Source organism: Panthera pardus, unplaced genomic scaffold, assembly GCF_024362965.1.
Source record: "Panthera pardus isolate Hobbes unplaced genomic scaffold, ASM2436296v1 HiC_scaffold_1, whole genome shotgun sequence".
Classification (NCBI taxonomy): Eukaryota; Metazoa; Chordata; class Mammalia; order Carnivora; family Felidae; genus Panthera; species Panthera pardus.
This window is the reverse complement of record NW_026526654.1, coordinates 77,545,395-77,561,494: the sequence shown is the minus strand read 5'-3', so window position 1 is coordinate 77,561,494 and position 16,100 is coordinate 77,545,395.

The window sequence follows — 16,100 nt, the reverse complement described above, 5'->3', positions numbered from 1 at the left end:
TAACCAGACAGAGACTTCACTTCAGAGTTGAGAAGGAGAGTTCATGTTCCACTGTATTGATTGCAGTACTCTTCACATGCAGTTGTGAAAACAGAAGCTGTCTCTCTCTCTCTCTCTCTCCCTCCCTCCCTCCCTCCCTCCATCCATCCTTTTTTTTTTGGTCCCTTCCTCCTTATCTCCCCTCCCTTGATCTCCTGGGAAGTTCAGATATTCTATTCTAATAATCAATTTACTTACTGGTTATAAATATGTCCTATTTTTATTTAGAGAGAGAAGATAGAAGGAGAATGCTATCATGGATACAAATGAGCCAAATAATTTAACAGCTTTCTTATTAGAAGCCATATTATCGAAAATTATTTAATAATGATTTTAAGCAACAAACACATTTAAATGCAGCGTATGATAATCTGGGCCACGTTTTTACTGGTTCTGTTTCAGGATGATACAGATGTGACTAGGGGATGGGAGAAGGTTAAAAAAAAAAAAAGCTAAAAAGAAAGAAAAGCTGACATTAAGTTTTAAAAACTAATCAACACCTTGTGTGTGTGTGTGTGTGTGTGTGTGTGTGTGTGTGTGTATGTGTGTGTGTGAGAGAGAGAGAGAGAGAGAGAGAGAGAGAGAGAGAGTGAGAGAGAGAGAGAGAGAAAGGCAATAAGTGAAATATAAAACATTGGGCAGCATGAACAACAGAATTCAGTAGGCAGATCATAAAGGCAATATACATTTCAAAATTTTAAACTGAGTTTGGTTGTGTAATTAATTATCTAAATGGCAGCAGCTGATAGAACCAAAATAGAAAGAGTTCAAAAGAACTAGGATAAACATGTAAGAGTTTATAAATAACATCCATCTGTTATTATATCTCATAGATGCAGCAAATCAACACGTGTTCCTCATATCAGTTACTGTTTGTCCCAGAATATCTCTTGCCAAAGCACCTTGGTGCACAGTGACTGAAGATAAATAGGCAGAGAGTACTCTTCAATTTTTAGTTTGTAACATTTCTATATGATGGTACATTTTCTTTCCTTCCTCCTTTTATAACAGGTTGGATGTTATCTTTATTTGAAACCATAGTGCCAACACCAAAAAATGAAATGATGGATGTAATGGGTGAGAGTTCAGTATTTTTCAATCTGTTGTGTGACACTGTGGGGGTTGACCCAGTTGCAGAGCCTGGAGCACTAGAATTCTACCGGACAGGTTAGGGACAGCAGCGCCTGCAAAAGAGCCAGAGGACTCAGCAGAGAAGAGGCCATCATGGGACTTCCAGGGAACTCATGGAAGGAAAAGATTTTGGAAACAGTGACTTAGTAAATTCTATTCTACATCAAGGTCTTGCCTCAGCTTCTGCTAAAGATTAGGTCCATCGTCGAATTATTTTCTTATTGGTTTCATTCACACTGAAATAAAATTTAGTCATGTCAGTTTTCTCAGAGAACATTGTTTAGAATAGTTGTGCCTGTGAAAAAGTTTAAGCTTTTAATGAGTGATTAAGTGAACAAATGAGTGAGGGAACGAGTGATTCAGAAATACATGCTGTGCAAGAACATCGAAGGAGGACTGGGCTAATCAGGAAGGGATCTTAATGCTGATAAGCCTCCAACGAGCCTTGAGGTGTGGTTAGAATTTAAACAGGAAAACAGAAGCTGGGAAAACATCACCCTCAAGGGCAATAGCAGGACGAAGGAGGGGAGACAATTATCTACAAGACCTGCTGGAGAAGCTACAGAGGCCAGCTAAGTTTTGCTCTGACAGCCTTGCCCTTTTGGGGCCAAATAAATTTTTCAAGAGAGGATAATACTGAGTTTTCCTTCCTAGACGTCTGATTTGTAACTCTTTGACACCAGAAGCTGTGATCCACTGAATCTCAGGAAAATCATATGAAAAATCATATGACAGACAGAAGTGTAGAAGATACCTGTAACACCAAACAGGGAAGATTGTACTTACTATATTCAATGCCACCTGTGCTTTTTGTGCAGGATGATGATATGTTACCAGATGCTAAAAGAGACCATTATTTTTCAAATAAAAAAAAAATCTTGCCAAAAATGGGATTAATCAAACATTAACGAATTTCAATGAACTGCTTCATTAGTATCTATTAGCTACTGATTAATACTTTATCAATGAAATATTTCTCATCTCATTTATTTATTTGTTTATTTATTTGTTTTGAAAGAGAATGAGAGAGAGAGAGCATGGGAGAGAGAGGGAGAGAGAGAGAGAATCACCAGCAGGATCCGCACTGTGAGCACAGAGCCCGATGCAGGGCTCAAACTCATGAACTGCAAGATCATGACCTGAGCCGAAACTAAGAGTCGGATGCTTAACCCAGGTTAACCCAGGCACCCAGGTGCCCCATTTCTCATCTCATTTAGTCCCTTGATTTATTTAAATTCAAAATAAAGGAAAACAATATATCTAGGCCGAAATATTTTCCTCTTTGAAATTGATGTTTGAGGTGAGGGCTCAGAAGCCTCTCCACTGATCCCTCCCTTTGAGGGTACGTGGGACCCTTCTAGAATGAGCACCTGGATGCAACAGAGGATGTGAAATGACACCCACCTGCAGTCTCCTAGCATAGGCCTTGGTGACCTAGGGGAAGTGACATGTTCCATCTCCCAGAGGATTCACCGTATTTCAAATTTGGTTTGTTTTGCTCTTCACGGTCATTTGTGTGGGGGTGAAATATACATAATATAAAATTTACCATTTTAACCATTTTTAAATATAAAGTTTACTGGCATTAAATACATTTACATTGTTGTCCAACCATCACCACAGTCCAATTCCAGAACTTTTTCATCATCTCAAAGTGAAACTCTATACCTATTAAGCAATAACTCCCCCTTCTCCCTCTCCAAAACCCTTGTAATCACTATTCTACTTTCTGTCTGTATGAATTTGACTATTCTAGGTGCTTTGCATAAATGGAGTCATATAATAGTTGTCTTTTTGTATCTGGCTTATTCACACTGCTTAAAGTTTTCAAGTTTCACCCATTGCTCTTCATTACCTCAAATATACTTTGTCCATGGAGAAAGCCATGTTCTTTCTGAAGCTTGTGGAATTTGTTTATATCTTTATGTGAGAATATATGTAGTTTCATTTCCTGTCAATATGTAGCATGTAAGAATATTATAGGAATAAGGTCTGTATAATTTTGTCCTTGAAATAGAAACAGAGAAAGAGAGCTGGTCAGTTGACATTGCCTCCAAGGATGTGGGCAAGAACCTACTAATGGATTCCAGAAGTAGCAAGCAGAAGCTGGAGGTATGAGGCATTATGAGTATTTTCCCTGGTCCATCTGACTCACACCTTCTTTATATTTCTCAATGAGGAAGGAAATCTGAACTTGATTTTCTGCTGGTATCTCTCTATTATTACAACCAAGGAGAAGAGTGATGGAGAGGCACGCATTTCTTAAATGTCTTGTCAGGAAGTGATTTTTATCATTTCTGCTCACAGTCCACTGAGCCAAACTAAGTGCAAAGGAGGCTAGGAAATGCAAGGAAACACATGGATATTCATTGATCACCAAATATCTGCCATAACCGAGATATAATCCTTGGGGTTATATAAGGGGAGAAAGATTGTACTTTCTTTTCAGTACTTATGGTCTATACATATCTTGTGTTTGAATACACACAGGATAACAGGAAACCCATGAAAAATATAAAATACGTGTCTCCTCCAGTTTTTACCTGCAATTCCAACTTCCCAAATACTCTGGAAACCAAAGCTTTTAACAATAACTAGTTCAATGGGGAAAAAAAAAGTGATCTAAACTAAAGTGAGGCTATGTATAAGACTATCTTGCCCTAAGGTTTTATTTAAGGAGTTGTGAGCTTGAATAAAACATACATAAATTAGGAGTAAGAATAGGAACTAAATTGGAGTAGCAGTTTAGATATATTCAATTTGTCCCTAAGCTTTTCGTCATCTGTCACGTAAATCTATTAGCCGACATTTATTATTTCCTTTGTAAGAAGCATTGTTGTAAGTGCTTTGCATTTATTAGCTCATTTAAGTTTCTCAGAAACCCTTTGGTATTGTCATCTTTATTTAGCAGACATGGAAACAAAGTCTCAGTAAGTTTAGATAAGGTCACCCAGCTAAAAAAGGGCAGTTAGGGATAAAATCCAGGCAAACGTCTTCCAGAAACCCTTGACTACTATACCACATAGCTCCCACATCATATTTGAAATCAGGTGAAGAAAATCTCTTCCCAGAGTAACATCATGAAAATGGCAGTATAGTAGTTTTCCACCATCTCCCTGATTTTGACAATCACCCACGATAAGAATGCCTTTGTGGAAGTCTGGGAGTCCATTGGAGAAGTTCCAGCGCATTACTGGAGCTAAACAAAGTCCAAGATTGGGCACATTGAAGAGTGTAAGAGTAACGCTTTCTCTTTACCTGTGTCATCCCTTCTGCAAGGCAACAAAGCTCAGTGCAAGAGAGACCTCCTCTGTCCATGCTTTCTACCACAGGGGAAGATGAGGGTGAGTGCATGGGGAAGCATCTGGCTTCCCCAACTGTGCAAGACACTGCCAAAGAGGCCCACTTCTTTCCCACCCCAGCCAGAATACTGAGTGGTGAACTGTATGAGAGGGACAGTTAGCATCTGGGAGAATAGCAGCCAGGGCTCAGCATGGAACATAGCAAACAGACACATATCCTATTTACTGCTTTACGGACTCCATCAGGAAGCCCACCTAGGAGCCACTCGCAATGCCTCACCTGCTGATTTCCCCAGCTGGCTCATGGACACCCTAATGCCCTGAGCACCTTGCTCTCATGCCCTTCCCCATGCTATGGCCAGCTCTCTGTGCATGTTCCTGAGGGCAAGAGTGGTGGGAGAGAGTCTTCACAGACAATTAGTGAGCATGTGCAGAAAGTTGGCCCAAATCCACAATGCTGGGAGAAAGCACAAACTTGAGCATCAACATCACCCTAGGGAAATCAAATAAGAGGTGGTCAGTTCCCAGCCTGGCTTTGCAGGATTGAGAGGAGGCAAATAATCTTAAGAATACCCTTGACGTGTGGAGCAGGTATCCACTGAAATGATCTGAGAGAGCTTCAGAATCCCTAACAGGAAGAATTCCTGAAGCCAGTCAGTCAAGACTGAGGGAGGGTACTACTTCTATGAATGTCAAGAGAGCAATGCAAGGCTTCAAGGAACATGACAAATCAGGAAAACATGATACCACCAAAGAAACACGGTAATTTTCCAGTAACCAACCCCAAAGAAATGGATAATTCAAAATAGTTATTCTAAGGAAACTCAATGAACCACAAGAAAACACAGAAAGATAATTTGACAAAATCAGGAAAACAATACATGAACAAAATGAGAAGTTTGAAGAGAGAGAGAAGTCATAGAAAAGAATCAAACATAAATTCTGGAGCTGAGGAATACAATGAATAAAATGAAAAAATGCACCAAACAGCTGCAGCAGCAGATCAGATCAAGCAAAGGAAATAATCTGTGAAGCAGAAGACTGGTCAATTAAAATTATTCAGTCAGAGGAGAACAAAGAAAAAAGACAGAAAATGAGCAAGGAAAGACTACAAGAACTACAGGATACCAGTAAAAAAAAAAAAAGCTATCCATCACTGGAGTCCCAGAGAAAAAGAGGGTGGTGAAAGGAATAGAAAGCTTAGTTAAAGAAATAATGGCTGTGAATTTCCCAAATATGAAGAGAGATTTAGACAGTCAAGTTCATGGAGCTCATTGGTCCCTCCAAAATTTCAACCTCAAACCATCTTCTCCAAGACAACTATAATAAAACTGTCTAATATCAAAGAAAAAGTGGGAATTTTCAAAGCAGCAAGAGGGAAAAGAATCCTCACATAAAAAGGAACCCTACTAAAGCTATTAATGGGTTTCTCGGCAGAAACAGGAGAGATTGGCCAAGGTCAGGAGAGAGTGGGATGAAATATTCAATGTTTTGAAAGAAAAAAACTGCCATCACGAGTACTTCATCAAAAAATATATATATATGTATATATATATATAAATATATATATACATATATATACATATATATACACATATATATGAATATATATACATATATACACACATATATATGTATATATACATATATATACATATATATACATATATATACACATATATATGAATATATATATATACATATATATACATATATATACATATATACACATATATATGAATATATATATATATACATATATATATACATATATATATACTTCATCCAGAAAAACTGTCCTTCAGAAAAGAAGGAAAGATTAAAGACTTTCTCAAACGAATGCAAGCTGAGGGAGTTAATCACCACTAGATCTTTCCTACAAGAAATGCTGAAAGGGGCTCTTCAAGCTGAAAAGAAAGGATGCTAATTAGTAACATGAAAACTTAAAAAACAAAATATCACGTTGTATACTTTAAATATACCACAATTTTATTTGTCAATTATATCTCAGTAAAGCTGGGCAGGGGGAAGACTTTCCCAATTTCTCACGGCACCTTTTACTTTCTGCCGCCCACCCCTCGCATAACACTTACTTCATAGTCTTCCTTTAACAAACATCTCCTGAACACGAGACATCAGTCTCTGTTGAAAGTATGGGAATAAAGCCTAAGCAATGCATACCAAATTGCTAAGTTTTTAGCGATTTTCCATAGGACTTGAAGTTCCGGAATGGCCGAAATCCAGTCTCCCCTATTTGCACCTCAATCTCCAACACCTAGCACTGGGTTTGACATATCACAAGCTCTTCATAAGTTTTGTTCAATGAATATTGTTGAGTGACAAAAGCATCCCACTTTAGCATATAACAGCATGTAACAAGATCTCTCATCCCCAGTTAAAAGTGCTTTTCTTTAAATTTTACTATCGTGAAATAAGCCAGTGATCACCGAAAACACCTAAGTGTTCCTTTATAACAAAAATTCAAACACCTTTAATGTCATATGGACTTGGGCTCTACGTCAAAGCAAAAAAAAACAAACAAAAACAAAAAAACAAAACTATGAGGAATATAGTTAGAGAAAAGGCACTTTATATCTCCCATTCTTGCCCCCTTCTGAGAAACAATCCTAGCAGCAGCCAGCACACTGATAGAAAGGATATAAATGTTTTTAAATGTCTTTGGTGGCACCTGGATGGCTCAGTAGGTTAAGGGCCTGACTTCGGCTCAGGTCATGATCTCAAAGTTTGTGGTTTGTGCCCTGCATCAGGCTCTGTGCTGGCAGCCTGGAGCCTGCTTCAGATTCCGTGTCCCCCTCTCTCTCTGTCCCTCCTCTGCTCATGCTCTCTCATTCTCTCTCTCTCCCTCTCTCTCTCTCTCTCTCTCTCTCTCTCCCCCATCAAAATTAAATAAACATTAAAAATAATAAAAATAAAAATGTCTTTGAACATCAATTACGTGACACCACGTGGCAACACTTTTCTATACGCACGTGTACATGACACCAAAAGCGAGTGTTAACATGTTTTGGGATTTGGGCGATTCATCTATCAGGTGGATTTGAGGCCCCAATCTTTCTATGGTTTCTCCTCTGAGGATGAAGGTGGAAACTAGCCCAAAGTCCCCCAGCCAGAGCTCTGCAACAGAGAGAGCCAGACAGCTCACTTTTCTGGCAACCAGTATTCTATCTAATGCCGGTTAAGTTCCTAACCTCTGAGAGCCTCTTACCAAACCCCACTTGATAAAGTCAGCTCAGAGCCCACACTGCATACCTGTCAGCTGGGTGCACACCAAGGCTCACTCACACTTTGCTCATTTTTCACTTTAACTCTGGCTTTCTCTTTTTATTTTTCCCTATTTCTCTTCTACCATGTTTGCTTAATGGACCCCCTGTGAGCTATTCATGGAAATTCTGAAAATTAGGAGGAAAACTGATCACTAAGATTTATGAGGTTGCGATGATTTATTCACCTCTCAAGGAAAGAGGCAATCTATCACATTTTGAAAGGCTGGACAATCAAGTTCTACCTGTATTTATATGATATCATAAAACTGTTCCTTGAAGAACCACTGAGCTACCAGCTTAAAGATGAGGCTGCCTTGTTCCAGGCAAAGATTTTGAATAAGAATTTTTAGAAGTTAGTGAGTTATTTGTTTGCCACTGAGGACATTTTCAGGAGAAAAGAAACTCAATATTATAATTATTTTGACTCAATGTCTCTTAACTTTCTTTTTTAAGTTTATATTTTATTTATTTTTGAGAGACAGAGAGAGTGAATGCGAGTAGGGGAGGGGCAGAGACAGGGAGAAAGAGAATTCCAAGCAGGCTCCACGCCATCAGCATAGAGCTCAATGAGAGGCTCGAACCCACAAACTGTGAGATCACGACCTGAGCTGAAATCAAGAGTCAGACACTTAACCAACTGAGCCACCCAGGCGCCCCAGTGTTTTAATAGGAGGGTGGACAGGCTGGTTTAAATTTAACTCAAGAATGGGGAAGGTGGACAGGCCAACTGCCACCAGCTCATCATCTTTTCTCAGCGTCCTTCTTCCAAAAGACATGGTTCCAAACACCCCTTGAATCAAAGCAAAAGGCCGGAAGTCATCTCACCATTGTTTCTGCTAGCAAAGTCTGAGGTCCTCTTCCTCAGAGCCTCCCTGCCTCATGGCTGGGTTTCCTAAGCTGGATCTCCAGAATAGAAGGTGGCAGGTGGTATGGCTATTCCCAGGAGAACAGGAAGAAGGAATGGTCCCTCTAACTCTTGTACTTAAGTTTAAGGTCCGGGTGAGGCCCCCCCCACCCCCGTACAAAGCACTGGGGCCTAATCAAGAAGAGTCCCTGCTGGCCTTGAGTTGTTCCCCCATTACCTCCTTTCTTTGCAATGCCAGCCCCCATCTTGCCCTGGGTACAGAGCTCATGGTAAGAGGAGCAGATGCCAGGCCCTGCTACCTGTTCAGTTCCTGGTCAGAAAGGTCCAGCCATACCAAGATGTTTATGAGAGAAATAAAGGTCCTGTTTGCTCACACATACACACACACGTTTCTTGTTTTTTCTGTCTTTTGCATCTAACAGGTTACAAACTTAATATTTATATTTCATGCATCTTATCAAGTTTGCCTGTTTCCCAACCTATGTTCTTATTTACTACCTATATTTAAAATATCCTATGATTTTTGCCTCTATCTTGTAAGCTACCGGTTTATCTATCTACAAATTCTATCATGTTTGTTCTTCTTTTCAGAAGAATTGACTATTTTCAAATACATATTAAATAAAACAGAGAGACGGAATACATATCACAAGGTACATAGCAATGAAAAATCTATAGAATTAAGTGGACCAAGAATATTTGAATGATGACCGAATTGTTGTCATAGATCCTATTTCCTATTTTAGATCTACAGTTTGCAGCATCCAGCATTCATTCCCTTTGAATATCTCTACTGGACTGGTATTCGCTGCCCAATATTTGCTTTTTCAGTAATCTGAGCCATTTAAATAGAATTCTGGGTAGAGCCACCAGTATGATATTCGACTGAATTTTTGATTATCAAAACAGTTCCTGGTGGTTTCATTCAGTCAAGATTTGATTATCTGGTTTAAGTGAAAAGTTGTCAGGGTGCCTGGGTGGCTCAGTCGGTTAAGCGTCCATCCGACTTTGGCTCGGGTCATGGTCTCAACGGCTCGTGAGCTCAAGCCCCACATTGAGCTCTGTGCTGACGGCTCAGAACCTGGAGCCTGCTTCAGATTCTGTGTCTCCCTCTCACTCTGCCCCTCCCCCACTCACACTCTCTCTCTCTCTCTCAAAAATAAATAAATGTTAAAAAAAAACCTTTAAGCGAAAACTTGTCAAGGAAATCCTTACTACAGCAGTGATGTCAAGAAGAGGATTTGCTAGTCCAAAATGATTATTTTCACTAATGGACATCATAGCTTCAACTTCCTGCCCCACACAACAGCACCTGTATCTGATGCTCTGTATTCACACAAGCAGAAACAGGTACCACAGCAAATGTTCCTCTGCTCAGGCATCCGGTGACGGAGGATGTGTCCTCATATACCCCTTTTTGCTAAACATCTACTGTGGGCTTTGGACTATGTTAGATGTAACCGGTTCTCTACCAACCAAGGGCTCACAGCAGCTCACGGTATACTTGGGAAACAGAAAAGTAAATAAATCATTATAACAGAGTGTTAAATTGCTAAAAACAAAGTTGAACCCTGACCAAACTGAGAAGTTCAAAATCTAGCTACATGAAACCAAAAGCATGAGTCATGTCTATTTCTAACTGTTAACATTAAAGGGGGCGTCCATCTTTAACAGAAGAAAAAGGATGTGTAGGAAACTCTAAGTATGAATGAGAGATCTATTTTTCAGTATGTAAACAAAAAGGTAAGGACAAGTGTAAAATGTGAAGCTACTGGTCAACTTCTTCTCTTATGCTCTTTTGAAAACTTCCCCGTTGCATGTACTGTTCCATCTCAGCAAATGCTTAATATTGGAAAACAATCTGATGAGTGAAACCTTACGAAGATGCTAATGGCTGGTAGTGTAAGACATCATCATCCTAAAGGATTTCCACACTAATACGTCTCCCAGAAGTAAAAGCCTTAACTCACTATTATGAATTATTAATTTTAGGTTATCAAGCATTATATTAGTTTTATTTCTGAAGTTGAATATTCTGCCCTGGTCTGTTCACATCAAAATACTCAGGCATTCATCAACTCGATCCAGATGACACAGCGGTCCAAGACAGATGCGTTCAGAAGAAAATCATTTACCAGACTCCGGTTTTTAATCTAAACATTCGTGACATAGAATTCACAATAACAAAATCAAAATGATCACTTCACGTGGAGCTATTACCATCAGAAATTATGGTAATCACGGGGACATTAATTATATTCCTTAATGTCCTGAACCATATTTATGATTTCTGGTTTTCATTTTCACAAGAAAACTCAGGGCTCTGATAAGGCAACTTTTAAAGATATACCTTAATATATTCACATCCTTAACTAAGTATATATTTATATTCCTCAACTAAGTATAACCTTTGCATGTGGTAAGATTCCAACCTTTAAAAAGCAAAACCCCAGACAAGCAGTAAGCAGTCTGTAATTCAAGCAGCTGCTGCTAAGAAATACACTCGAGACGAAACTAATGAAGTAAAAAACATCTTTTGGTTTATAAAGCAGAGTCCTCCAAGTACCTCTCAGATCAGAAATTATACTAGCAGAGGTTTTGTAGCTCACCCAAGGCCAAGGGTTATTCAGAAATCCCCTCTGGAATAAAGTGAGAGAAGCTGTCTAATTTTACCCCTGGAATATCCAAAGCTGAGTCATACCTGTGCTGGGATTCTGGGAGCTGAGGCTAAGGGTGAGGTGGGTGAGCCAGAGTCCTCAAAACAGGAACATAAAGGAGATCAAAAACAACTTCCTAGGAAAGTCAGAATTTTAAGTCTAAATCAAGCATCTGACCAAAGTCTCGACCATAGAGGAAAAAACTCTGTACGAAACGTTAGGATGGCCTTCCAAGTACAAAGACAGGAGCAGGGAAGACGTGTTGAAGGAAAAACAGAAACTCCCTGACTTGACTCTTCATAGTGCTCATAACTTCACTGCGTGGGGGAAAGGAAGCAAGGACAGAGCAGATTTAAACAGAGGAAGCCCTTCAAGGCAGAAGCTTCCCAGAATGCACTTCCGGAGAAAATGTCCTCAAATTAAGATACGGGGTAGGCACGAGTGGGTGAAGTCCAGGAAGCCCAAAGACATAAAGTGAATATTAAATTTCCTTCAACTTTGTTCAACGGATTTCATTTCCCAAAGTTCCATATTATTTTGGTTTCACTAAACTTAATCCCAAATGTAAAGTTTCAGTTCATTAAAATAGCAACACCTAATGCACTCTGAGGCTAATTCAGATGGTTTCAAACCTTCAGCAAACCCCTTTTAATAGTTTCAAGCAAATTACACATCAAAACTGCTATTGGGGCTGCCTAGCAACAAAGCTAATTGCATAACATATATCCACTTTAAATCCTTAGGAAAGCAGATCTTTATTCAAATATGAAAATCCCCCCCCCCCACACACACACAAAATTTTAATGTATGGTGTGGAAATACCATACAGAGTATCTTATTAGACTATCATGTTTAACACACTAATTTATGTGAAAAATCACTGGACCTCTGAAAATTGCATATTCATCACAACTAATGCTTAATAAATCTCGTTTACACGTTTCTACACCCTCCATGTCATATCAGGTTTTCTGATTTGTAAACTGGAGTTGGTATCTTTCGAAACCATAAAGATCTCTTTAGGGCATCATGCACGGAAGTATCTGTCCTGCTGGGTAGTACAACCATCATTTTCATGGCACTGACTTTGATGGAAAGCCTTCAAATTGGCCATGTCAGAATTCATTCTTTCTGAAATTTTCTTATAAGGATGGAAACCATAGTCGTCTTATCTGTTCTGGAAAAATATTTGCTTACATGCTAAGAAATCTACAGTAAAAATCAAGAATATTCATAGCCAATGTCACTGGACTATTTTTTATAAGAATAAGATAAATCCTAAAATCTCATTTACTATCATTAATATTAATAGATCATCCTATGGTAGTGATTGCACCTTCATTAATATCAAAATCATTTTACTGGCATGTTCTCAACCATGAAAACAGCACAAAAGTAAAAATCAAATTTTATTATAGCCTTATATTGAACAATTTCTGATGTGACTAGTTTTTATTTGGAACTTTGAAGATTAGGCATTTTCCCTTCCAACCTATAAGTTTTGAGTGATGATAAATAATTAATGTCTATTAAGTTACTATGCTAATAATTCTTTATCATTCAATAAATACTCATTGATAATAGTTTATTTCCTTCTCAGTATATATTAGCACCTAATGGCTTTCATATATCCTTTATTATTAACTTGAAAAAGAGATTTTAAATGAGTTTATTTTACTCCTCACATCTTCAAATACATAAAAAGCACTTTAATGCAAAACCTAGGGCTTTCTTTTTTTTCTTTTTTTTAAGTAAGCGTTAGACTGTAATATACTGGTTTTTCCTAAGCCTGCGTTGACCTGTGAAATGGCTCATTCTACCTACAATCATTTAATTATTTTTTAAACCAGTATGGAAGCTTCTAATTCTGATGTTTTAATTTATTACCTCAATCTGTACTAAAGATTTATAAGATAATCTCACCCTTCCCATTCTGTCATGACTGATAAAAGCTTAAAATAATCTATTAGGGAAAGACAGCACTAGAAACCTGAGTAATGTTCCACATTTTAAACACATTTTTGACATACAGAATTCAGGAAACAAGATGTTAATCATCCCTATGACATTTCAGAAATCCCCAATAACTTACAACATTTTCTACTTGGTAAACCGAACAAGGTGCTTATGAAACAAAAACCACCAGAAACCCTGGCTGGACTATGAAGAGCTAATCTGACCATGAATAGACCAACCACTGGTTTCTGGTGAAACTTTTGGGAACTGTTTTTACCCACAACAGTGGGGACAATAATTGAGCGTGGTGAGCAAATTGGAATTGGCACAATGTTTCAGAGCCATCCCATTCAGTAGTACTTTGAGGAACATAGCCAGAGCATTAAAAAGCTATATAGAATTTAAAATTGAAAAGCGAACATAATTATCTCTACCATTCTCTGAGGTTGTACCCAAACAAAGTCTGAAACACTCGTAAGTTCAAAATAAATATAAGCCTATTTCCACCTTCAGAATAGTGGGACCATTTGTTGGGGATCATTCCAATCAGGCCCTCTCTGTCACATACTAATACTGGACCTCCTCAGGGCTTCCTGTAGCTTCTGTTGACCTATCTTATAAACTTCCAGTTCATCTGTGCATTCCAATATATTCACATCTTTTCTACGTAGGACATGTTTTTTGTGAACAATCACCATTTTCAACCCATCACCAAAGACAAGAGTGTGCCATACGGGCAGAAAATTGTGCAAGGGTGTGAAGATCAGCAGTACAAACTGAATAAGAAGCTGACTTTGTGACTCCCTGGAAAATTAGTGAGAAACAGTATTTTTCATTTCAAGGAAGAATTATTTTGCTTTTCCTCTTGCTCACCGTTGTGCTTCTTCCTGTCACGTTTCTTTCTGCACTGTGCATTTCTTCCTGAATGTGTATGATAAGGTCTGTGCCAATGGAAGCAGGGCATTACAGTATTTAACAGAGTGGTCTCTAGGTTAAGATGGTTTAGGTTCAAATACCTAGTTCTACCATTTCTTTCCATAAAGTTTTGGAAAAGTGTGCATTCAAGATCCTCTTCTGTAGAATGGGGATAAGTAACACCATCTCGTGAGTTTGTTGTGGAAGTTGAAAAAGAGCACATAAAGTTCTTGGCACAGGAGCTGGCGCATAACCAGTGCTCAAAAAAATGGTAGTTACTACCGCTAATAGCACTTTACACACGTAAGTACTCAATAGTTGCTGATTGGATGGGCAGGTGAATGCATTATCAAAATAAAAGAACGGTCGGTGCCTACAGGCAAATAGCTCAGTTGACATAGAGACAAGCCTTCTATTCAACCTGTTCATCATCATTTATCTGTCTCAAAGAGTCCGAATACCAGAAATGTTGAACCAGAAGATACACAGAATAACACCAGCCCAGCCGACCACTGCCAGAGAACTGGAACAATCCAGCAGTTCAGCTTTCCAGTTCTGGGTCTAATTTGCTAAAATTTTGAATTCACACAATGTTTTGGAAAGTCATTCCATAAAAATCCCTCCATTCATAGGAGTTTTCTCTTACCCTTTCAGGATTGGAGCTTTAAAACCATCTAAAAATCTATCAGGCTAATAATGATATGTCTCATTTTTATCACAAAGCACTGGCAGGTAAGTATTATTACCTGCAACTTATAAATTAAACTTACAAATTAAACTGAGAAAAAGTTCTGGTAACTTGTCCCAATCACATATCTAGCAAGGAGCAGAGCCAAGACTCAAATCCTGGTCTCAAATCATACTTTTGGTATGATTTGACCATTACTTTAACAAAAAGATATGTTCGATACCTACTGTGTGTTAGGCGCTGTTTAAGTACTATGGATACGAATGTAACTATTATAACATGACTCCATCAAAATGTTTATGATTTAGTATAAGAGACAGAGAACGACACTCAAAACCCCTCTACTGTGTTATAAGTAGCTTATGAAAAACGTGGGTTCCTGGGTCCCACCCCAGAGCTCAGATTCAGTAAGTCTGGGTTATAGGCCCCAAATCTGCACTTTTAGTAAGTCTTTCTGGGGTAATTCAGACCACACCTGGAGAAAGGTTATAATGGAAGTAAGTCCAAGAACAGAAAGGAGGAGTTCCTTGGAAGGTGATTCTTACACCGGGGATTAAAGGACCCACTAGAGTTACCTAAGGAGAAAGAATGGGAATGGAGAAAGAATCATTCTGACAGAAAAACAAAATTGACCAAGCTTTTGGGGGATGAAATTCATTCGTGAATATGTGGCAGTTCAGTGTAACTGAACTAAGAGGGAGTAGAAGGGAAAGGGTTGAGAGGAAGTAACTCTGGAGGTAGACAGGCCCAGACCCCTAGAGGCCTTGTGGCCTACGGTCCAGAGCTGGAGAACACAGAGGCCAGGGCACCCTCAGGGGACCGGAAGCAGAGGAGCAGGTGGCCATGCACATGGGCTGCTGCCCCTGCTCCTCAGATCCTCGGTTTGTGCTATCTACAGAATCGTGCAAGTTTATTCCTGAATAATTAGATTTCCGTTGGAATGGCCTGTTTCAGTTAAAATGTGTCTCTAAGGAGGATTTGAACCAAGCCAGGAGCAGGCTTCGACATACAAAACACATATCTTAAGATGAAATGGTGAATTTTCAAATTACTTTTAAGTCAATACAACCTACAAAGCTAATGAAAGCACAGCCAAGGCGAGACCCAATTAGGAGCTCTTAATCGTCTAAACTTTACCTCACGGATCTGAAGTTCTTTCCCGCAGGTATGCTGAGCACATGTGAAATCCTTATACCAAAGACCTTGTCCTGCTTAGAAGCCTCCTTAATCTAAACTGCTGTTGATATTCCCCCAGGCTCCATG